The 23,163-nt window shown below is 45.7% G+C and overlaps 1 pseudogene across 1 annotated transcript; it reads left to right on the forward strand.

The window, feature by feature from the left end:
• Positions 1-3,461: 3,461 nt before the first annotated feature.
• On the forward strand, positions 3,462-22,192 carry LOC146058002 (polyunsaturated fatty acid lipoxygenase ALOX15B-like; annotated as a pseudogene). The gene is made up of 15 exons (XR_014469810.1): positions 3,462-3,540; positions 5,650-5,828; positions 13,283-13,487; positions 13,614-13,695; positions 16,848-16,970; positions 17,476-17,576; positions 17,767-17,939; positions 18,065-18,211; positions 19,052-19,255; positions 19,719-19,805; positions 19,966-20,135; positions 20,366-20,487; positions 20,650-20,750; positions 21,571-21,741; positions 21,939-22,192. The product of XR_014469810.1 is annotated as a polyunsaturated fatty acid lipoxygenase ALOX15B-like (transcript).
• Positions 22,193-23,163: the final 971 nt, after the last annotated feature.

Genomic DNA, 23,163 nt, shown 5'->3' on the forward strand with positions numbered 1-23,163 from the left:
TCAGCAGGCTCCAGCAGGAACTGAGGCCCTTATTCTAGTTCACTCTTTCTGACAAAATATTTCTTAGATGGACAAAACCATGTGCACTGCAGGTGTTACTTGTGCAGAGATAATTAGATTTGGGTGGGGTTTTACACCTGCCTCACCTGCAGTGCACATGGTTTTGTCCATCTAAGAAATATTTTGTCAGAAAGAGTGAACTAGAATAAGGGCCTCAGTTCCTGCTGGAGCCTGCTGAAAAATAGCCCTGTATATATGGCAGTAGGTACGCACCAGCGGACTGGAATTATATATATATATGGCAGTAGTTAGGCACCAGCGGTTTGGTATTATATACGGCAGTAGGCAGGCACCAGTGGACTGGAATTATATATATGGCAGTAGGTAGTCACCAGCAGACTGGAATTATATATACGGCAGTAGGTAGTCACTAGCAGACTGGAATTATATATACGGCAGTAGGTAATCCCCAGCAGACTTGAATTATATATACGGCAGTAGGTAGGCACCAGCGGACTGGAATTATATATATGGCAGTAGGCAGGCACCAGCGGTTTGGTATCATATACGGCAGTAGGTAGGCACCAGCACACTGGAATTATATATATGGCAGTAGGTAGGCAACAGCGGACTGGAATTATATATACGGCAGTAGGTAGGCACCAGCGGACTGGAATTATATATATGGCAGTAGGCAGGCACCAGCGGTTTGGTATCATATACGGCAGCAGGTAGGCACCAGCGCACTGGAATTATATATATGGCAGTAGGTAGGCACCAGCAGACTGGAATTATATACTGTGGTAGGTAGGCACCAGCGGACTGGAATTATATAAGCCAGTAGATAGGCACCAGTGGACTGGAATTATATATAAGGCAGTAGGTAGTCACCAGAAGACTGGAATTTTTTATACGGCAGTAGGTAGGCACCAGTGGACAGGAATTATGTACGGCAGTATGTAGGTACCAGCAGACTGGAATTATATATGGCAGTAGGTAGGCACCAGCGGACTGGAATTATATATACTGAACTAGGTAGGCACCAGCGGACTGAAATTATGTACAGCAGTAGGGAGGCACCAGTGGACTGGATTTATATACTGCAGTAGGTACTGGTAGGCAGGGCACTAGCAGACTGAAATTATATATGGCAGTAGGGAGGCACCAGCAGACTGGAATTATATACTGCAGTAGGTAGGCACCAGTGGACTGGAATTATATATACACCAGTAGGTACTGGCAGGCAGTAGGCAGGCACCAGCAGACTGGAATTACACTCAGTTACAGCACTGAGCAGGTAGGCAGTGGCACCAGCGGACTGTAAGTATATATAGTTAGTAGGTACTTGTGTATTATCACAGCGCCCACCTTTTCCATCGTAGGGCATTGTACAACCAAAAACATCGCATTGCATCGCGTCGCATCGCATGCGATGTGACACGATGCGACGGGATTGGACCCGGTTTTTAATTGTACCCCCCCCCCCAGACCCGATTTTTAATTATATACCCACTCTGATGGGTAATGACTATGTTAAATGCCCCCCCCCCCATTGTTAACGCCACCCCACTATCAACGCCAACCCGAAGCGTGGCGGCGGTACGCGTCCTCCAACCCTTTCATACCCCCACTATCCACGTCGGTGTGGAGTTGATGTTATATAGGTTGGCGTGCGCAGCGAGCCACCGAGCCCGAAACGTGGCAAGCGCAGCGAGCCCCGAGAGGGGACGCGGATGACTTCACATATATTCCGCGTCCGCTCGCCACGCTTCGGGCTCGGTGGCTCGCTGCTCTCGCCACACTATATAATATAATCTCCATGCCGACGTGGATAGCGGGGGTGTGAAAAGGTCGGAGGACGCGTACCGCCGCCCCTCGCGCGCTCGCTGCGCTCGCCACGCTTCCGGTTGGCGTTGATAGTGGGGTGCCGTTAACAATGGGAGGGGCATTTAATGGCATGCGATATTAAAATTGTGTACTCACGCCCGAGGAAAGGCTCAAATCGGGTCCCATCGCATGCCATCGCATACCTTAATTAGTGGCATGTGATGCGATGGGCGCCGTGATAATACACAAGTACCAGTTAGTATACAGCAGTTGGTAGGAACTAGGCACGAGCAGACTATATACTACAGACGGAAGTAGGTAGGCACCAGCAGAGGAGAGGAGCAGAACACAGACATGTCCTATGTGTCCCAAGGCCATACCTCCCAACTGTCTAGCTTTTCACGGGAGCCCCCCGTTTTTTGGGGACATTCCCGCATCCTGCCTGGGGCCGGCAATGTCCCACGGTGGGGGGGGGGGGGGGGGGGGGCAGTTAAGGCTGGACAATGTTGGGAGGTATGCTCAAGACTGGAATGATGATGGTGGGGCAGGAGGCTCAATATATAGTGAACCCGGATCTCATGACAATTCAATGCCAGGTGATGACATTGTGCCCGCGCTCTGGGATCCAAAGCAGGCAGGAACATCTGAACGCCACTCGGATCCCGACTCGGGTTGAAACCGAGGTGCACTAAGCTTCAAAAGTGATAAAATGGAGAGTGATAAACAACCAGCCAGTCAGCTGGTTGTTTATTACTGGGGGGGGGGGCTCAGATCTGGGCAATCCAGGCCGGCTCATCTTTAAATATTATAATTTAAATATGACAATAAGCAATATATATTATGTGAGGAGTAATGGATGCATAGTGGGGGTTATTCTGATTCACTCGGAAAGGCACAATCACGCTGTAATGGACAAAACCATGTGCACTGCAGGTGGGGCTGATGTAACATGTGCAGAGAGAGTTAGATTTGGGAGGGGTTTGTACTGCAAACTGATATCTATATTGCAGTGTAAAAATAAAGCAGACAGTATTTACCCTGCACAGAAACAATAAAACACCCAAATCTAAAGTTGACCATACATCTACAGATCGATTATCAAATTGGGCTGGTTGGAACAAAAACCAGGTAATATCTGAATGACAGGTTTTGGCAGTTTTCCAGCAATTCAAAGCAAATGGTCTACTGCATGGGTTCTATAAACTGTGGCCCTCCAGATGTTGTGAAACCACATGTTCCAACATGCATTGCCACATTTTTTCCAAAAGAGCATGCCAAAACTGTCAGGGCATGCTGGGACATATAGTTCCACAACATCTGGAGGGCCACAGTTTGAAGACCTATGCTTACAGTATATTGTCTATATTAGGGGTAGCCAACTCCAGTCCTCGAGAGCTATCAACAGTTCATGTTTTCCAGCTCACCTCACAGGTACACAGGTGCACGCATGACTGACTAACACATTTCAAAGATCCACAGGTGGAGCTAATTACTTCACTTGTGATTCTGTGAGGAGACATGGAACACATGCACTGTTGGTAGCTCTTGAGGACTGGAGTTGGCTACCCCTGGTCTATATTATGGAGATATCTACACACCTGAGGTTGGAGATTGCCTCAGTCTAGATTAGTTCCCCTCCCCCGCTGCCCTCACATTGTATATAAGCAGGGACCTAGCAGTGACTGCTCATTTCTGACTCAGGCATAATCCAAAGTAAGGCTTCTGATGTGTAGAGAGTATTGGGGTTGGGTGAGGGACCCATGAGCTTGTCTGGCTGGGCTGCTTCAAAGCATCACTGCTTTCTTTGAATGTCTTATATTTGTGTGGTTTTAGTTCAACATTTGTACCTTGTTAACACTATTGACTTTCACCCACCTTACAACACAAACTCACTCACTCCTCTGTATTTTGCTGCTTCTTTAATTTATGTGGTATCTTGGGCTTTGTCTTTGTTTTAGCAACCTGCTTGACAGATATATATTAGGCCTAATGCATGGTGACAACCACTTATATAACTTAAATAGAAAATGTATGTATTATGTTTTGCAACTGTAACTATATAAATCCTACCCGACCCTCTCCTTTGGGGAGAAAATGCTCTGGACTATTCCATGTATCCCTAGTGGCAGTGGATCAAAGGTTAGTGGTCAATTGTTAAAATTGTTTTTATTTGTGGACCATAAGCTCCAGCAGGCACTCACTGTACTGGGATGCTGACACTTGTCCCACTATGGCAGGTTTGCTGGACATTGTAGGCCAATTCAATAGGAGTACTGTTTTTTTGTTTTTTTTTGTTTGTGGGATTCTACTCATGACGAACTGGTTTATGTTATATCCCGGGGCACTCTAAAAAAAAAAAACGCCCTACAAAGCTTGTATACAGTACCTCCATACTATACTTGCCTGATTACCTGGAAGTTCCAGGATGCTCCTAAAAACTGTGGCATTTCCAGCCCTTTGGAAGAGTAGAAATGTGATTGGTGTATAGTCATTATATCCCTGCCCCCTGCCTTCAATGCCAGTGATCTTGGCATTGTGTGAGGGGTGGATCTGAAATAATTCTATTCTGAAGAGCCAATCCCTACTCTGCTCCTACTCATCACCACATCTGCTAATGCTGGCCACACATCATACAAACTTTCCTCCATCCATCTAGTTGGTTGGACTGAAAATCTGGTACTGTATGGGGGCAAATGCCAATAAGCAATTTGCTCAAAACGCAGGAGAATGGACAAAAACATTCAGTGACCTTGTTTAAATCAAATCTGTCCAACTACAGTACATTGTCTGAGTGACAGTTGTTGTTCTTTTTCCTATTTGGCAGACAAATGAATTAATTACAAATTACATTTTCTCCTATCCAGTACCAGGTTTTTATTCCATTCAACTAGCTGTATGGTTGGAGAAAATTTGGTCTGTGTGGCCAGCATTAGCCCACAGATCTTGCACCATACACCACCACCATGCAGGACTACCTTCTACCTCCCCCAGGGAGCAGCCAGAGCATCAGCTTGCTGAGCTTTGTAGTGCTTTAGCCAATTACCCTACCCACATGCAGGTTTTTAATATACAGGGTGATTCAAAAATTGCAGTACTCACTTTTGTTTCAAAAACTATGAAAAACTGACTTGGATTCAAGATGATGTCCATGTTGGGTAAATACTGTACCCTCAAAGATCACCTCACCCCAGGGTTGCCGACCCTCCCGGGAGTCTCCCGAAAATCGGGTCCCCCTCCCGGCCCAGGGGGGACCCCCGCTGTCCCCCGGATCATTAAAATGCTGCAATCCTCGGCTCTCTGAGGAGGGGGCGGAGCTAAAATGTCACAATCGCGTCATTTTAGCCCCGCCCCTCCAGAGATCTGTGAATTTGCTGGTTTAACATCATGGGGGCCGGGCTTAGTGATGTCACACTTAAGCCCCGCCCCCCTGAGCAGCTGCTGAAACTCTCCTCTCTGGGCTTCTCCGGAGAGGAGAATAATAAAGTCGGCAACCCTGCCTCACCCATACCTTACTGGAGTATTCAGGTTTTCCTATTGCCTGCACATGTTTTTTTTTAAACAAAAGGGTGTACTGCAATTTTTGAACCCCCCTCTGTGTTTGTACATTATATCTGGTTTACAAACATAAAAGTAAATTGGAGGTTTGTATTGCTGTCTGTAGATAGCAATGAACGATCATAAACATACATCATTTTAAAACAGACAGGATTTACCTTTAGTAAATTTGCAGAACCAATAGAAAATCTTAAAATAAACAAAATTGATGATTCGTTAACTTAACCCCAGGTCTGAGGCCTTTCTGACTGGTCTACTTCCTTCCAGCACTGCTCTGTTGGGCATCTTTGCCTGAAGACATGGGGACCTACAAGCTAAAGATTGCCACAGGGACTGACCTGAGTGCTGGGACCTGTGACCAAGTCTCCATTGTTCTTCTGGGCACCCTGGGAGAAAGTGCTAAACATCACCTGGGTCATAAGTGGAGTGACTTCAGACCTGGAGCTGTAAGTATCTAATTAGTATGCTCATAATACCAGTAATTAAAGCTGCTACAGGATGTACAGGCTGTGTATCAGATCACTGGAATGTTCATAGAAATACATTCATTTTCACATAAATAGACTTGGAAGCTTCGGTTTCATTTCTCAAATGTGTAATAGTGCTTGGACCGGTGGCATGTATCTCCTGTAAGGGCGTTTCCTGGAGAGATGCTACATGTTTGCCATAACAAGTTCTGAGCTGCATATGAATGTACCGCCTCTTGGATAAGATAAAGTGTAGTATATGTTCTTATCAGTGGATGTTTACTGCCCCTGGCAGAATAGAGATGGGCTAGACTGAGTAACTGCTCCAATGTGCGGAGTGGGTGGGATTCCTCATGATCCAGGCAGAGTACCTTCGCTCTGCCTGGGGGAGAGGAATACAGGCTATTGCCCACTGGTAGGGATGGGAGAAACACCAAACTTAGTAGGTGACTCTCGATGTGGTTTGTAGCCCCTGAAGGATGAGATGGCAAAAAGCCTGGTCTAGTATCCATCCCAAGGAGTGGGGAAATGCTGCGAATTAGTAGATTGCTCCCATTCCAGAGGTTTGTAGCCTGATGGGTAGACAGCATAAAGCCCAGCTTAGTACCTTAAACTTGGTATGCGATTAACACTGGGACGGAGTAGACTGCTCTTCTTCGGGGGGCTGCAACACTCAAGGGAGTTGCTGGAAAAGCCTGGTGGAGAATCGGTTCCCATGGGTTTGGAAAACACTCAAGGACGGAGTGGAGAAACACTTGGTCAGACGCTGACTGGCCGGCTGCTTGGAGCCTGAGGTGTAGCATGCCTCTGTGGAAACTCTGAAGTGCTTTAAATGTTCACTGGGGTCCTCACCAGCATGACTTGGCACTAGTGCTATGCATACTTAAAGGGAAGTGCACAGTGCATCATTGCCCTGGGTCTTTTGGCTGGGGCAGGATAATTTCAGACCCCCACCTCATCCTTCTGGCTGAGGTTTCTTTATATATTTGTCATCACCCCTCTCGCATTTGTCAAAAAAAAAAAATTTTCACTCGCTTTTTTTGGGGCTGTAGGAACGACCTTTAAGGATTACTCACGTGCCAAAGCTTTCTCCTTTGGGGGACAGCTGATGCCCTGGTAGCAACCGCAAGCAGTGTTCCCTCTAAGCTGTGCGCGCGCACACACCTTGACGAACATGCGCACAGACATTACAACAGAGTGCACAAAGCAGCAGTGGCCCTTTTTGCAGTTGTGGACTCAATTAATGTGGGTTTCACCCATTAACTACATTGTGTACTGTATTTTGAATGTTTAAATGTTTAATATAATTTTTTGAAGTAAAGTAACACATGCTGAATGTCATTTTCCAGTTATATATGTGACGCACAAAAATGTAAATTTCATTCCAAAGTTGCACAGCCAAAATCTTTAGCCGCAGACAGCCTTCGTAAAATTAGAGGGAACATTGTCCGCAAGGCAGGATACCCACGGAGTGTCTCCAAGCTTTGTCGAGGAGGACTCACTGACCCTAACCCTTCCGGGGGTTGATGGAAGAGGGTCTCTGTGCTTCGGCGAAGGGCCCACCAATTCCTATTTTCCCTCTTGGGCCTTTTGTCTTAGTGGTTAAGGGAGTAATGGGGGCTCCTCTCTTTTGAGGGGATCTGTACATGCGATTTAGGTCATGCACTGGGTGTCCGGAGCAACACCTCAGAACCAGAATAAAAAAAAAAAAAATATCTCTTATATATTTGGCTACATCTGTCACTCTGTGTCTGAAGCTGTAACGCTGGGTGGAGCCTCTGACTCACATGACTGACACACGACAGAGAACCAGCCCAGTGAGCCCACAGTGCCAGACTGCCAGGGTCTGCCTCTCCATGTTACACAGCAAAGACACAGCTACTCACCAGACACACCAGGTGAGCGCCCCACACCTCCATACCTCCCAACATGACCCTCTCCAGGAGGGACAGAATGCTCTGTTTGTGGACTTCCATCTTAATTTATGATTGTCATCACCTGTTTTAAACAGGGTAATTGATAAGAAAGGTGTTTAAGCACAGGTGATGGTAATCCATAAATTAAGAAGAAAGTCCAGAAACAGAGCAATGTATCCCTCCTGGAGAGGGTCATGTTGGGAGGTATGCACCCCCCCCCCCCATTCACGGTAACCCCACGATTAAATGGCACATGTAAAACACTGACATGGCTATGGTCGACAATGAAAAAGGATGACATGAGTTTTTGAAGATTTATTTTTCACTTTTTCAATGTTTTCATATTCATTCTCATGTGTTGACATGGGATACCAATGAAGTGCCACACTTATGTCAACATTTACATGTGTTGACCTTTCTATGTTGATTTTTTTCTTGTGGCGATTCGCAGCGACCCCCCCCCCCCCTCCCGCGATTCGCAGCACACCCCCCGCAATTCGCGGCGACTCCCGCGATTTGCAGCCCCACCCCGTGACACCACACGACCCCCCCCCCCACGCGATTCCCCCCCTCCTGACACCCCCCCCCTCCTGTCATTGCGGCAAACCCCCCGCCCCCGCAACTCACCTTCCCACGATTCACTGCAACCCCCGCGCCCCCCCTCCCACGATTCGCGGCACCCACACCCACCCACGACCTCTCCTCCCGTGATTCGCGGACACCCCTCACCTCATCTCCCCCCCCCCCCACCCCCGCTCGCGATTCACGGCAACCCCAGGATTAAATGGCACATGCAAAACACTGACACGGCTATGGTCGACAATGAAAAAGGTTGACATGAGTTTTTGAAGATTTATTTTTCTTTTTTGAATGTTTTCATATTCATTCTCATGTGTTGACATGGACACCCATGAAGTGCCACACTTATGTCAACATTTACATGTGTTGACCTTTCTGTGTTTTTTTTTCTTGTAGCAATTTTTTTCCAGTGACAACTATGTGCATGTCAACCTACACATCATCAACCAATTATTTGTATAATATATAACACCTGTTTTGTTTTACTGTAGGTGTTTGAAGTCAGATCTTTTACTGCTATTACTGTTTATGTAAATGCATTCTGAATGACAGCAACATCCTACCATCCTTCTACATGAATATATAACTAACTAGGTGATACATCGCGCCCCGTGCCCCCCTCCCACGATTCACGCCCCCTCCCACGATTCACGTCACCCCATGCACACCCCCCCTCCCGCAATTCACGCCCCCTCCCACGCTTTGCAGACCCCCGCCCTCTCCCGCGATTCGCGGACACCTGCGCCCCCTCCCTCTCGATTCACGGCGCCCCTCCCACAATTCACGGCACCCCTAAGCCCCTCTTTAGTCCCCCGTATACTCACACACCCCTATCACTACCCAGCTTCCTGCTCTCCTGAACCGTAACTTCCATCACTGGGGAGTCGCTGACTTTGTTTTGCCCACATGCCCCTATCATGTCTCATAGCCCAGCCTCCTGCTCTCATGGACACTAACTCCCACCCAGTAGGAGGAGACACTGACTCGGGGCCACCGTCCTGTACTGCCACACTGGACCCTCACCCACTGGCAGAAGCTGCACAGTATCTCCCACCCTCCTCTTTAGTCCCCCTTATGCCCACACACCCCTATCACTACCCAGCCTCCTGTGTTGTGACCTCTGCCAGTGGGGAGCCGCTGACTCAAACACCCTACTATACTATTACACACACACACACACACACACACACACACACACACACACACACACACACACACACACACACACACACACACCTAAACAACATGCACACACAGCCCCCCCCACACCCACATGCCCACACACCCCTATCACTACCCAGCCTCCTGTGTTGTGACCTCTGCCAGTGGGGAGCCGCTGACTCAAACACCCTACTATACTATTACACACACACACACACACACACACACACACACACACACACACACACACACACACACACACACACACACACACACACACACACACACACAAACAACATGCACACACACACACACACACACACACACAAACAACATGCACACACAGCCCCCCCCACACCCACATGCCCACACACCCCTATCACTACCCAGCCTCCTGTGTTGTGACCTCTGCCAGTGGGGAGCCGCTGACTCAAACACCCTACTATACTATTACACACACACACACACACACACACACACACACACACACACACACACACACACACACACACACACACACACACACCTAAACAACATGCACACACAGCCCCCCCCACACCCACAAATGTCACTGTACCATCCACACTATCAATGTACATCTTACTCTGTAACCGCTTTTTAATTAAACAAAACAATACACACCCCCTTCCAAATCATATGCTCTCTATTTAACACATTTCACCTATAACTCAAGTTGCAATACAGGCATCTTACGTACAATTATAACCATCTTTCTCATATACAAATGTTCACAAATTAAGGGGACGACGGTGTGAAGAGCGCCTGTAGGGCGCGATGAATCACCTAGTGTATATATGTATTTTTCATAGGCACAATAAAAGCTGTGTTACAGGAAGTACAGGCTTCATATCAATGTATTAAGAATTAGGATGACATGGTTTTTTTGAGCTGACAGGAGGTAATTCATGCCCTGCCATCCACTAGGGCATGAAGGGAGAATAAAATAGCATGTAATCATTCAAGACAAAAACATGTGAAAAAACCAATGTCCACCTTTTGACTGTAAACCTATTGCTTGTTGACTTAAGGCCTGTCAGCCCAATGAATGTCTACCTTCCTGTGGTCAACCCAATGATCCCAACCCCTGGAAAGGTGGTGGAACTAATTTTCCTATGCAACCTAATTTCTGCCCTCTCCCTATTGGGCAGAGCCAGGACCAGTGGTAATTTTGTCTCCTCATTTCAAACAAGTGTAATGTTTTTTTTCTGTTGGAATTACTGTGCAGGTCCTAGGTGGAAGTGGAACTAGTTCCACCTCACCATTACAGGTGGTGGAACTTGACAACCCCCCCCTTCCCCCTGCTGACACCAATTATACAATAAGATCTATAAAAGCAATAGAATGGTTTCTTTGGCCTACAAATAATTGCACCATTCGTAACTGGCATTAGAATTATTTACCCTGCACTCTATTTGACCTGGTTCAGGACTGTATTCTGCCTAAAATTCACTTCTCTGTATAGTGCACACAAAATGACCAGCTTAATAACAGCCATGCACTGTAGAAAATACATCAGTTCTGTGCAGCATCATACCTCCCAACATGACCCTCTCCAGGAGGGACAGAATGCTCTGCTCCTGGACTTCCATCATAATGTATGATTGCCATCACCTGAGTTAAACAGGTTAATTGATCATGTTGGGAGGTATGCTGCATCATGTAACGTATAATCCAAGTGCAGTCAGGCATGTCCAAACTACGGCCCTACAGCTGTTGTGAAACAAAGTCCCATGATTTGCTATTAGGGAATGCCAAAACCTATGGCATGCTGGGATGTGTAGTACCACAACAGCTGGAAGGCCATAGTTTGGACATGCCTGGTCTAGATTCTCATGAGGAAGTTGGGCCCAATGGTGTTTCCCCTGTATCCCAGTGTTCCAGCCTGACCCTGGACAATGAGTTCAGGTGGAAGTGAGAGTTCTTCACTTTGTGATACTTGGTCTTCCTAAGTTGGAGCCATGCATTCTGCACCAGCATAAGACAATATATAATAACTTAAAAATGCAGAAGATTTGGCTTAGATTCACTGCCAGAATGAATCTCTGGTGTCTGTAGCCAGTTGACTTAGACCCATAGTATGTCCTGAAACAAAGGGAATAGTCTACAGCTCAGCCAAGTCTGGATAACGGAACTGCAGAACAATTGCATGTTACATATTATTGGATCCAGACTGTTGCCTGGTCAGAGTGGAGCATGATTAGCATTTACTAATGGTAAAGCCAACAAGAATGGGAAAACCTACAATCATTGGCGGATTCATTTAATTTTGTAGTTGAGGACCAGGGCTTTCCAACGAGCCCAGCCCCCTGTCTCCATAGCCCCCTGGGAACCCGGAGATATCGCCTTGCAAAGCTGTAACGTTTCCCCATAGGATAATATGGGACCCGTTAATTCCGACCCCCACCCAGTTCCGACGGCTGGCATCACAGAAGCTTGTGGTTGATCTCATTCAATTCCAAAAGCTGGGCTTTTTTTTTTTTTTATATAAATGTAATTTCATGGCTGTTCATGTTCTTTGAGGGCAGATTACTCTGGAACCAAATGTACCAGTTTCACTGGACCAAAATCATTCAAAGTCCACTCAAGTTATTCAATATGATACTTGTCTCATGTAAATGGGTCAGTTGGTTCCAAAGATATAGCCAGTTAAATGATAAAAACTGGTTAAGGGGGGGGGGGTGTTTTCCTCACACCAGAAAATGCAGGGACTAGGCTGGTGTTAAAGGGGCCAACCCGGGAATGCATTTTCTGTTGTGAAAGGGGTATTTCAAATAGCCGGGACCTGCAGTGCTCTGAATACAGCCATACTCTTCCACTGTCAGTGGATGTCCCCCATTTACCGTGAGCATGTATTCCAACATGGCAATGAGCATGGAACCCTTGGCAATGAGCATGTAGATAAGCAGCACTTATGTAGCATTATGGTGTTTGGCATAATACGTAATGGACATAATGGCGTGTAATGGACATTATGGTGTAAATGTTTAATGCACGCCTTTGGCGCACAATGTCCCTGTTTATGAAGCGTATTATGCATTTTGGCTTAATCTGTGGCATTATGTGAATTTTGGATCAATTCGTGTGGCATTATGTGAATTTTGGCTCAATCCATTTGGTATTTTATGACTTGGCACAATCCATGTGGCATGTGTAAGGGTCAAGTATAATGGGGTCTAGTATTTTGTTGTATATGGTGTGGTACACTACACTCAAGGACATGCCCCCTGTTGAGTGGCCACACCCCCTTTTCCGGAGCACGCCATCGGCGCGCGAGCACAACTACGGACTTCAATTTTGCCACCATGGTGGGTCAGCATACTTTAAATGCCAGGGCCTATTTTTTAATCCCATTCCCACCCTCTTTCTGCAGCTCTTAGCATGTACACTTGCACCCCACCTAAACCCTTTTTAATCATGGTCCCCCGGTCATTTTATCCTGGATCCGCCCCTGCCTACAATCACAGGGTTGGTTGACAGTTCAAAATGTCTGCAAACATTTCCTTAGCCTATTCTTGTGTGGGGTGGTTGTTTAAATGTAACACCGCTTATCTAAACAAATTTTATGTTTAAGTATCTGGCATTGAAGATTGGGGAAAACCCCATTGCCTCAAACAATAATGCAAAACTTATGACTAATAAAAGGCTATTCAGTATAAACTCTTAACATTAATAAGATTTCTGTCTGTAAATTCCCTAAACCATATTATGTGTCTTAGTAACATTGCATGGTTCTCAGACATCGCTCTGCTTTTCCAGGTAGCTGACTTTGAAGTTGACACAAAGAAAGATCTTGGAGAGCTCCTGCTGGTTCGGCTGTCAACAATGACCTGCAATAATTTTAATACAGTTGCTTGGTATTGCCGGTATGTCAATGTTACTTGCCCTAATGGTCGGCTCTACAAGTTCCCTTTTCATCAATGGATACCTACTGGAATGACTGTGGCCATACCAGAGGGAAAGGGTGAGATTCTATCCACTTGTATAGTGCATTGCGGAGTCTCATGATTCCGCTGTATGAAAGATCAACATCCATAAACCAGGCTGACTATGATACATTACAGTACACTTGGGATCTGTTCTGTTTCAGGCATCATATTATCCAGCAATACTCACCCACTTATCAAGCAACAACGGACAGAGGAACTGGAGAAGGAGAGAGAATCTCAGAAGTAAGTGGCCGATTATACATGGAGTACAGCTTTACATTTGCTCAGAGACCGCAGCAATAATTTGCTCTAGGTGGATAGAACTTATTCCTTTTAGTTACTTTGGTAATTCCCTTGCTGCCTACTACACAGTGGTGTAACTTCATCCCAGGTGCCCAGAGGCAAGATAGATCTTTGTACCAGCTGGCCAACCTGTTGGCTTCCTTTCACCCATGGATAAAGTGCCATGTGACTTTGGCTTGGATGTACTTGTCAAACTTGCAGTCCAATGAGGACTGAGCAGCAGTGGAAAACGATAATATAATCTCTAGTCTTTTCAGTCACCAGACAATACAGTTTTAGTGATCCACAAACAATGCTGAGAGCAATTTAATGATTAACAAACAATAATTGGCATTATACCCCTTTTACACCGCTGCAAAAACCTGGGTCAGACCCAGGTTAGCGGCGGTGTAAATGGGTCAGGCCGGGTCCCTTTACACGGGACTTCTACCCAGGTCCTGACCTGGGTTCTACACAGCTAGAACCTGGGTAGAGGGCAGTGTAAACGGGTACACCGGGTCATCCGACCCGGCTCCGGTTTACATCAATGGGGGAAGCCCAACCTGCGGTCTGCAGGTTGGATGGAGGCACACAGCCTCTGCTGCTGTACTCTGCAGACAGCAGCAGCTGCAGGGAGGAGGTGAATGGATGCCTGTGTGCAGCATCCATGTACCTTGCGGATGGGGGGTGGGGCAAGGGAGCTGGGGCATCCCAGCAGCTTACCTTGGTGCTCCCGGCACTTGTAGATTATGTCGTCTCCAAGCGCCGCCTCCGTATACACTGTGGGTAGGCACCGCAGTGTAAGTGGTGACAATCTCGGGTCCGACCTGGCTTGGATCCATGTTCCAAATGCAGGGTCAGATCTGGGATTTTTGGTGTAAAAGAGGTATTAGTGACTGCCACAAACCACTTAAAGCATTTTCCACTAGTATGAGCGCATTTTTGTAATCAGCATATAATGCATTGCAGTGCCCGCTGTATAATGCAGAGTGTTGCAGTGACTGCTATATATGCATATTGCAGAGCACATCGCAATGACTCAACATTTTAGTGTTGCAGGACCCCACCCATACTACATCCAGGAGTTTTCTGTAGTTAAAATTATAAAAATACATATTTGTAATTATAGACCCATAAAAATAGATAACTATATAGTTACTCAAATATGTGGTTGCATGATACTATGGGGGAGATTCTCTAAGCGAGAAATGCGGCAAAAACCCCGTTATCGGGTTTTTACCGCATTTTGGGATGCTGTAAGCATCCCCCGCCGGGTTACCGCAGCGGGGGGCATCGCCAGAAAATTCTGGCCCATGGGCTTCTACCGCATCGCATGGACCCCTGCCGCCCCGCATCGCCCCCTCCCCCTTCACCTGTGTCCGGGCAGCACAGAGCTGTGCTGCCTGGACCTGTGACCTCCTCCTCCCTGCACTGATCCTCTTCCGGGTGCAGGGAGGAGGAGAGCCCAGCGCAGTAGCGCTGGGTGTGAGGGAGGGGGGAGCCGCCGGGACCTGCTGGGACCCGGCGACTCTCACTGCAAAGGACAACTCTTAATGCAAGAGCTGTCCTTTGCTATAATTATCGCATATGTTAGAACATATGCGATAATTATAAATGTGAAGGGGGGCGGAGATTCTTAGAGAATCTCCCCCTGTATAATGTTAATAATGCCTTACGCACTGGCAGCTTTATCTTAGAGGGACCATAGGGGTGATTATGGAGCTGACCGTCAATGTTATACGGCACTACAGGAGGCAAGGCTGGTAGCTCCACCCCCTGCTGGGACACTGACTCCTTCTCTAGTGAGCCCCATATCTTTAACATGGATGGCCTTTTGAAGGAGCCGACCGAGCCCTGGACATCTGCCCCCAGAGATCTACATTGTCAGCCCCCATCATCACTGTCAGCAAGCATCACCCTCATCTGAGAGGGAGGAGTTTATGCCTGGCTGGGAGGAGAGGGATGGAGCTAATGCAGAGCTTCCCTGCCTGACAGCTGCAACCAGCTATATACTGCGCTCCCTAATAACTGCAGCACATCAGACCTTGGCTGGAAGTTGCCTGGGTCAACTGAGTACAGGTGCATGACACCTGGTGGCAGCTGACATTGGGGGAGATTCTCTAAGAATCTCCGCCGCCCATCGCATATTTAATTATCGCATATGTTGTAACATATGCGATAATTAAGGCAAAGGACAGCTCTTGAGTTAAGAGCTGTCCTTTGCGGTGAGTCGCCGGGTCCCGGCGGCTCCCCCCTCCCTCCCACACGCGGCGCTGCTTCTGCGCCGGACTCTCCTCCTCCCTGCACCCGGAAGAGGATCAGTGCAGGGAGGAAGTCACAGGTCCGGGCAGCACGCCCGGACACAGGTGAGGGGGCGGTGGAGGGTTGCGGTAGAAGCCCATTGGCTTCTATGGGGCATCGGGTAACCCGGCGGGGGATGCTTACAGCATCCCAAAATGCGGTAAAAACCCTGATAACGGGGTTTTTACCGCATTTTTCGCTTAGAGAATCTCCCCCATTGTCTCTGACAGTTCTGCCCCTGTTCCTACACAAGGTCTTCTATGTTGCCAGGGCAGGCTCACACTTTTCCGATGCATAACTTGCGATGGAATTCACTAGACTATTAAACTACCAACTAAGCATAGACTGAAGATAATAAGTCTGGAGCAGGAATATTTCAGAACTTTTCACCTAAAATACATAGGGCCAGATTCTCTAAGCTTCAAAAGTGATGAAATGGAGAGTGATAAACTGCCAGCCAATCAGCTCCTGTCTGACACTTTTCAAACACTGTGAAATGGCAGGTAGGAGCTGATTGGCTGGCTGTTTATCACTCTCCATCACTTTTGAAGCTTAGAGAATCTGGCCCATAGTCTTTATGCCTTTGCAGATTGAGACAGTTTTGTCAAGCAAAACAGACTCCTTTTTTTTTTTTTTTTTTTTTTGTCACTTATTTTAAATTAAGCTGCCTCCATGTATTTAAACAGATACCACTAGCTTTAAAAAGCTGAGAAAGCATCCTTTCTATAATCCGTACATCTAGGAATATTCCATGTAGGTACAGTAAAGCGTAATTGATGATTTTCTATATTACTAACCTTTGTTTCCTGCAGGTGGAAACGTTATGCAGATGGTGCCCCTCACTGCATTGCTGTAGACAAGGTTGTGGAACTACCCAGTAATGACCAGTACTCCTTCCTAAAACTGAGCAGCTTCCAGCATTCCCAGTCAGCCGTGTATGTATCTAGTCTTAATTGAACAGGGGCAGATTGGCCCAAAACTCATTAAAAAGGGTCCTGCTGCGCTTCCCCCTGGGCTGGCTAGGCCATGCCCAATCCAAAATGGCAGTGGGAGGGCTCCCGCTCCAGCAACAGCAGGTGAGCTGCCTGCTGCCTCCCAGCAATCCAATCCACCCCTGAACATGGAGAAAGCATATCCATAATGCCTTATTCTTTACATGATTGGCCAAAGGGTCCTTACTTAAATTTTATTTGCTTAGTGTATATACAGTAGCTGGCTGTCAACAATGGAACACTGTTCCTGGAAATGTTCGGGTGTGGGTTCTAGGATGACATCTTCAGTCATCCTAGGGAAATTTTAAATTGGCCTGTCTACATTGTATGGATTTGTTGGACTATAAGACATCTTAGTTCTCATGTGCCTGTTGGTAAATCTCTAGTGGTTGTCTGTTTTTTGTTTTTTGTTTTTTGTTTTAATCCTATTTAATACGTTCTTTCACAGGGGACTTGTGATGACGCTGGAAGGTTTCACAAGTGCAGAATCGTGGACCGGTCTAGATGAGATCAAACGGGTCTTCTGCCTGAGAGGGTTTGATAACTCAGGTACTTTTTGGCTGTTTCTCAGATGAGGGCGTAACCGTAGCTAGTCTTCTGTCCCCTCTTAACCATATAATGTAGGCGTGTCATTTGACTGAAGTGCTCTTGTGTAAGGAGCAAGATCAGAGCTATCCCAATAGTCCCTCAGTTTGCAATAAATAATATCAAATGTTTATTTTGTCTTTTTATACCCTAGATGTGGTAGCTGAAATATGGAAGAAGGATACCTTTTTTGGTAGCCAATACCTGAATGGCATTAACCCTACACTTATCAGGAAATGTTGCAAAATCCCTGAGAATTTCCCAGTTAGTGACAACATGGTGGCTTCATCTCTGGGGACCACCACCAGTCTTGAGAGAGAACTAAAGGTGAGGTGTCTATTTCTGGAAAATCAGAGACAATGGACTTGCTGTTTATCTATTCCTATGAAGGAAAGTTGGCCAAGAACAACCTAGATACACTGTTGTAATAAACTTGTGTTTGTATCTTGCAGAAAGGCAATATCTTCCTGGCAGATTAAAAGATTCTCCAGGGGGTTCCAGCTAATAACTCCATAAATGGAAAGCAACAATACATGGCTGCTCCTATGTGTCTACTGTGGAAAACTCCTGAAGATCAACTTGTCCCAATAGCCATCCAGGCAAGTCCGTCTTGGTGTCTAAAGTCAAATGTTCTCGTATAATTTTTTTTTTTGTGTGGAATTATAGTTTTAAGATTATGGTTCTAATACAACTAGAGGGATATTTTAGGCAAAAATATACATGTATACAATTTATTAAAATTAACTAATGTATTGCTTTCCTCCTGGACCAAAATGTAGTTTATTAATTTAATAAATTGAATCTACACATTGTATGAGACAGGTGAAGTTACTTGGTTTTTACCATACCAGTCTGCACTCAAATACCACTTGGTAGGTGCACACGTAGTTGTCAATCTCCTCTGCAGGTACAAAAGTATTATATTTGTGGATGTGAAGACCTCGTATTTCACGTACACTTACAGGGCCATAGCTTTGACCATACAGGCCTGTGCATTACACAAGAGAAACAGGATACGATGGAGTAAACCATATTTTAACTTGAAAAAACGTTTTTCGAGTCCTAATATTCCTAGAAGAAGGAAAAAAACTGGAATGCTACTGAAGGGATTCCTTCAAACATAACGGTGGGGGAGGGTGTGTGGAAAATTATATGAAACTATGTTAAAATATAAAATTACATGAAACCATATGTTAATACAATTTTTTTTATTAGTTAACCCACAAGCGCTGTATAAGGTAGCTATTTCCAGTGAAGTTACAACATTTTAACACTAAATTTTTGTAGGCGCTAACATCATACCTCTGGAAGCAACCAAATTATTTATCCAGAGCAGCACATACTTCACACCATTGGGGCCATGTCCACTTCTAAATAACATGTAGAGGATATTTGTGGTTCTAGATGGTCTTGTAGCAACTGTTCTGTCTCCATTACAGTTGGCACAAACCCTAGGAGAGCACTCTCCAATCTTCCTGCCGAGTGACTCTGAATGTGACTGGTTACTGGCCAAGATCTGGGTGCGCAATTCTGACTACCAGGTGCATCAAATGGTCACTCACCTTCTCCGTACTCATCTCTTTGCTGAGGTCTTCAACATTGCAACCACCAGACAACTTCCAATGGGTCACCCATTGTACAAGGTGAGATCTGGTTTTACTATATTGTCATGGAGTGGCAGTCTGCAGGGGCTCTATAAATAAGCTAGTGCAGGCCTTTAATATGGAGGCTTTGAATAGGTGTCTCCATTGGTGGGTTTTCAGAAGATTGGATCTGTGTGCCGGCTCTTAGCAGGCCCATTTAGTGCTGGTAGTACTGTAGACTCTCAGGTCCTCAGGGGACAGAGGGGTAAGTATAATGTTAAAGGGGTATCCATTGTAGATAGGTCTGTGCTTCCTGAAATAGTGGAACATAACAGTTTGCTGCAGATGATTATGATATACATTTATATTGCCATACAATGACATAACTTGCACAAATCCATAGTTAGGTTTTACATATACTAGAATAAAATTATCTTAGTATTTTCTATATTTAAAATGCACCCGCTTCTCATGAAGGTCTATATCAGATCGGATCCTAATGCCAATCTTTCTAAATTTCCAGCTACTAATTCCACATCTTCGTTACACCCTTGAAATCAATGTCACTGCCAGAACTAATCTCATTGGTCCTGGAGGCCTCTTTGATAAGGTGAGATTTCTTTATATAGTGGTTACAGATAATTGTCCCAGCTTTCTAGATTTGAGTCTAGAACGTTTAGAATGAAAGTTATACCCTAAAGAATCTAATTAGCCTGAATCTAAACTGCAGTATTGCACCAGAACACACATCCAACACATTGTTTTTCTAGGGTATGGTAACTGGAAAAGGCGGGATTCCAATACTGCTGAAAAAAGCAATGGATGAGGTCACTTACAGCAGCCTCTGTCTCCCTGATGACCTCAAGGCAAGAGAAGTGGAGACCATTCCCAATTACCTGTACAGGGAGGATGGGATGAAGATCTGGTTGGCTGTGGAGAGGTAGTTATGAAAAACGCTGTCCACCCAGAGGGAGATGACCACACTTCCAATGGTTTAATGACCCTGCCACCTACTGATCCTAGTGACTATGCTGTAGGATAAAAACCTTAATGTAGCCTACACACCTGATCAGACAACCTCTAGTCTGCTAGAATTCCACACCCCATTATTACTACTGTGCATCCCCCCCTATATTTAATTCACTGACTGTCCCACTTTATCCATTTCAGCTTTGTGTCCAACATTGTTAATTACTATTATGAGAGTGATGTGGTGGTCAGTACAGACCCTGAACTTCAGGCCTGGGTGGCTGAGATCTACAAAGAGGGATTCTTGGAGTATAAATCCACAGGTTAGTGACTTCTTGAGTGTCAATGAGCCAACCTGATCTCTGAAATGGTGGGAAACCCGGTGTCAAAAGTCATACAGCACCAAATGTGGTGGTCCAGATCTTACCTTTTATGCTCAGTGTTTGTAGAGGTCTAGATTACTAATGGATTGTTCAATTTGCTAGGAATGCCTTCCTGCTTGAAGACCAAGGCCTGTTTGGTCAAGTATCTGACCATGGTGATCTTCACTTGTTCTGCTCAGCATGCAGCTGTCAACAGTGGTCAGGTGAGTGACAACACCAGTTCTACAGTGTGCTGCTCTCTTCCTCTATGGTCATTCATACGCTTCATTCACATGTCAATATTTCTTTGATTTTGGAGAATTGTGGACCAATCAGCCACAGAAGACCTTTACTTACAGGATTACTGACTAAACGGCTTCACATCTAATTGCCCAACTTTCTGTACCGTTGCATGCGGTGTGGTATAATATGGATGGCAGTTACCACTTTAAACTAACAGCTGTAACTTACATATTGCAAGCCTAATCTTATAGTCTACAAACTTGTGTTTTTTCATGGGACCATGTGCGCTAGTTAATATGGTAAGCCTATATAGGTCCTGAAACACAATGCAATACACCTGTTCCCCAATACAGTCCAAGTTTAAAGACCTTTATTTAAATCAAGATGGATAAATAAAATTGACTGAGGTACTGATGTTACCTGTACATAAGCATTGATATCCTTAACATGGAATCTGGAAATTGTTCAACCCCCCCCCCCCCCCCCCCCATTCTGTTAATTTCAGCCATTCTGAAAGAAATTGGTCAAAATATCTTTCAATGTGTTTGCAACTAATGATGCACATACTCGCCAGTTCGTCAACTGTGCATGCAGCTTAATTTGGATATCTTTCAAAAGGCCTATGAACTGTATCTAGATCTTTCGTCCAGGACGCTGGGTTTAAGGGAAATGTCTTTCAATGAAATTGGTCAAAAAATTGTACAGTATGTATGCACCTTTACTTGGCTTGTAATGTATGATGACAATTCCTCTGCTTTTTTTTTTTGGTGTGAAGCATTTTTGTCTGGGTTTCCATTGCAGTCTGACTTCTATACCTGGATGCCTAATGGTCCCACATCAATGAGAAGCCCCCCTCCCACAGTAAAAGGTGTAAGCACAACCCAGAGTATCCTGGCTGCAGTGCCTGAAGTAAACACTACCAGTTTGGGCATATCCGCTGCGTGGCTGCTCAGTAAAGAGCCAATGGACCGGGTGAGTACTGGGGCCAGTATAAATATTTTAATAGGCTGATCTAGGACTTTCATATTCCTCTTCTGGGGATAGCTAAACAGTGCAATCCCATCATCTGTTCATGTACGGATCACGCTGTAGTTTGGTGATGAATGGACTTGGTTATTAAAAATTATATTGTCTTTGAGGCTTCCGTTTTAACAAGATTTCCCCCATAGAGGCGTCTGGGAGATTACCCCAATGTGCGGTTTACAGAGAAGGTTCCACAGACCTTCATAAAGACTTTCCAGGAGAAGCTGGCTGAGATCTCCCATTCCATTAAAGAGCGGAACAAGAACATGACTTTGCCATATCCCTACTTGGACCCAAGTGTGATTGAGAACAGTGTCTCTGTATAACATAACTAGTGGCTGTGATCTACTGACTAAACCTGACCTAGCTACCGTTGTATAATGTCCCGATTTACACTGTCCCTCTGATGTGATTAAAATATTTCATTACAAGTTTTGCAATTCATGTCTTACATCGCATGTCCCTCTGATGGGATGTATTGTATTAGGGCCTATTGCAGACATGGCTGCGAATACACAGGCTGGGTGGGTACTGCTAGACTGCACATGCGGATATCCTGTAGCATGCTGGGTAATGCTACATACACACTACTCATCTGTTACCCTGGGGCTACACAATGTATGTTATCATTCATACTGATCAACTTCAAAAGACTACTGGGTACTTGTTTCCTAGCACGGCCACACCGATTTACATCGGGGTAATCACGTCCATCGCATGCGATTTGGTCGCATGCGATCGACCCTTTTTTTTGATTGAATCAAATGTGAATAGGGTCCCTGGGACCCGATTTTTACATTGGATTCAATGTAAAATATTCCCTAGACCCCCAAAATTTACAACGTCAACCCCACCCCACAATAGATGCCAACCCGCAGCGAGGGGCGGCGGTGCGCGTGTCTTCCGACCTTTTCATTCCCCTACTATCCACGTCGGCAATATATAGTGTGGTGAGCCACAGTGCCCGAAGCGTGGCGAGCGCACGCGAATAACTTCACAGGTATACGCGTCCGCTCGCCACACTATATATTCTCAACTCCACGTCCACGTGGATAGTAGGGGAATGAAAAGGTCGGAGGACACGCACCGCCTGCGCTCGCCACGCTTCGGGTTGGCGTCTATCGTGGGTTGATGACAGGGCCATATATAATGTGAAATGGGTCTTATTTCTCACATTTTTTTTCAATGTGAGATGGACTTCATCAAGTCTATCTCATCTTGTGCCATTATAATGGCACAAAACCGACGTGATGCTCACGATTTCAATGTTAAAAAATATTTTAGCCTATGGCAAAATCGGGGGCATCGGGGCCAATGTTAATGGTCCCGACCGACTCGATGCCCCCGATTTTTTTTTTTTTTTTTTCTTTG

The sequence above is a fragment of the Crinia signifera genome, chromosome 2 (genome assembly GCF_055691185.1).
Source record: "Crinia signifera chromosome 2, ASM5569118v1, whole genome shotgun sequence".
In the NCBI taxonomy this organism is placed as follows: domain Eukaryota; kingdom Metazoa; phylum Chordata; class Amphibia; order Anura; family Myobatrachidae; genus Crinia; species Crinia signifera.